The sequence below is a fragment of the Lycium barbarum genome, chromosome 11 (genome assembly GCF_019175385.1).
Source record: "Lycium barbarum isolate Lr01 chromosome 11, ASM1917538v2, whole genome shotgun sequence".
Lineage (NCBI taxonomy): Eukaryota > Viridiplantae > Streptophyta > Magnoliopsida > Solanales > Solanaceae > Lycium > Lycium barbarum.
The window spans coordinates 90,783,621-90,786,181 of NC_083347.1; the positions used below are offsets into that span (position 1 = coordinate 90,783,621).

Below are 2,561 nucleotides of genomic sequence, written 5' to 3' on the forward strand. Positions count from 1 at the left end.
GGGAGCTGCTTAAGCTCGAACTTCGGTGGTTCAATAATTGAAGGCTTTGCTAGAGGAGTTGTTCTATTTTCCATATCGAGATTCAGCTTCTTTGGGTGGTAAGAATATGAACCCAACCCAACAAGCGCATTACAAGAATACCAGCCAGAGCTTCACCCAAACTTTCTTCTTCCATCTTGAACTCCACCGCTTCGTCAACAACATCAAAAGAATCAATCACCGAAATGCTCTCATAAGAACTTGGTAACTTCATCTCCTTGCTTGCTTAAAAAGTAACCTCCTCATCATCAACTCGAAACTTAATTTGATTCTTCTTCGAATCCATTAGAGCTCTCCCCGTAGCAGGGAAAGCTCTATCCATAATAATTGGAATGTCCCGATCAACAGCACAATCAAGAATCAAAAAATCTGCGGGCAACATAAATTTACCAACCCGCACAAAAACATCATCAACCATGCCAACAGGCCTCTTAATAGATCTATCAGTCATCTATAACTTCATAGTAGTTGGCCTTGGTATCCCCAAGCCTGATTGCCTGTATATCTCCCTCCATTATCACACAACGTATGATCAAAATTATGGTGCCCAACAGAACAAGGAATAGTGATCGCCCCAGCATCGCTCTTCTTCTGGACAATAGTTGTTGAAATGACGGAACTCACAGTGTGAGTCAAACTCACCGTTTCATGTTGCACCATTTTTTATTTTTTTCTTGGTTAACAGGTCCTTCAAATATTTAGCAAAACCAGGCATCTCCTTGACAGCTTCCAAGAAGGGAAAATTCAGAGATAACTGCTTAAGCTGATCATAATTTTTTTTGAACTTAGCATCTTCCTTTTTCTTCACCAGCCTCTGAGGAAAGGGAGGTTTAGATTTGAAAAGCTGAGTCAAAGGGCGGAGAGCCCCTTTCACAGTTTGCTTGCTATTCTCATCAGCCTCCTTCAAAATCTCTAGAATATATGCAACCTTCTCGTTAGTCAGATTCTCATCAACAATAATTGATGCTTCAGACTGCACCTCTTCATTTTCATCAATCGGCTCGAGCTCAACAACCTTCTTTTCAATACCTTGGAGTATTTTACCACTTCAAGTACTAATGGAAAACACTCGGTCTACACTGCCTCCCCCATTCTTCGGATTTGAAATAGTGTCACTAGGAAATACTCCCGTTTTAGGAGGGTGCTGCTCTTTAGAAATATCACACATCTGTGACTCAAGCTTTTGAATAGCTGCTGTATGAGAACCCACTGTCTCTGCTAGCCCAGATAATGTTCTTTCAGACTTTAATTGATTTGCCAGAATCTTCTCAAGCATTGCTTCAACCCTCGAACTACCTTGCTCTATTGATTTCCCCTTCGGTGGTATATAAAGATTGGAACTCTTGTTCCCAAAATTGTTGTTATTGTTGTTGTAGCTCCCTTGGTTCGTACCACCATAATTATTATTGTAGTTCCCTGAGTTGTTGTTGTTGTAAGAACCCTGACCCTGCTGAGGTGTCCATTGATTTTGATTTTGGTAACCACCTTGGTTGTTCTACCTTTGATAACCCCCGTGAGAGTTGTTCACATAGTTTGCATCTTCAACCTGCCCTGGAGGTCCCTCGTGAAATGGACCCTCTTGGACCTGGTACATCCCTTTCGGCATACCTGACTCGTCTTCGCAAACATTTACCTTCTTGATCTGGGTATCATCAAACTTCTTGGTTAGCAAGGAAATATTCATTGCAACTTAGCCAATGGTTGCTGGGTATCTTGATTCTCCTTCACTATATTCTGGATCATGACACTACCATAAGGCACAATATCAGCATTGTTTGAGTGTCAAGCCTGATTGTTTGTAGTCAGCCTGTGAAGTATATTGGTCACTCTGCGGTAAGATTTATTCATAAAACAACCATCAGCTGCATTATTTGTAATTGATTGCATCACTAGATCTAGGCCTCGATAGAACTTCTCCATTAATATGTTCCCCGGAAAACCATGATTTGGGATTTTTGTCATATACCCCTTAAATATCTCCCAAGCTTCATATAATTATTCTCCTGGTCGCTGGTTAAATTCATAGATCTTGTCACGAATGTCAGCCTTCTTGCTAGGAGGGTACCATTTCTTGAGAAAGACTGCTACCATCTATGCCCATGTAGTAATAGAATTCTGGGGAAACTTCTCGAACTAAGCTCTTGTATCTCCTGCTAAGAAATATTTGAAAAGCCTCAGTCGAATAGCATCCTGTGAAATGTTGTTTTGGATGTGATTAGCACATACATCCACAAAATTCTGCAAATGACATTGAGGATCATTATCGGTAAAGTTTCGAAAGTAACCCTCAAGATGCAACAACTAGTATAGAGGGGATTACATTTTGACTCTTGCAGCTCCAACCTGAGGATGAACAATAGCAGATGCATAGTGCTCCTCAGGAACAAGATCAGTGAAAATATTCTCGTCATCTGATTCATTTGCCTAATTATTCAATCGAACCCCCTGGTTACCAGCACATTGGTTTTGCTAATTCTGATTCATGTTCACTTGGTTTACAAGGAATAGAAAACAAGGTGTGA

At 40.7% G+C, this 2,561-nt stretch overlaps 1 non-coding gene across 1 annotated transcript; it reads left to right on the top strand.

The window, feature by feature from the left end:
* The first annotated feature begins 1,975 nt into the window (after positions 1-1,975).
* On the top strand, positions 1,976-2,081 carry LOC132620562 (small nucleolar RNA R71). The gene has a single exon (XR_009575005.1). It is a non-coding gene; the product is annotated as a small nucleolar RNA R71 (small nucleolar RNA).
* The last annotated feature ends 480 nt before the right edge of the window (positions 2,082-2,561 follow it).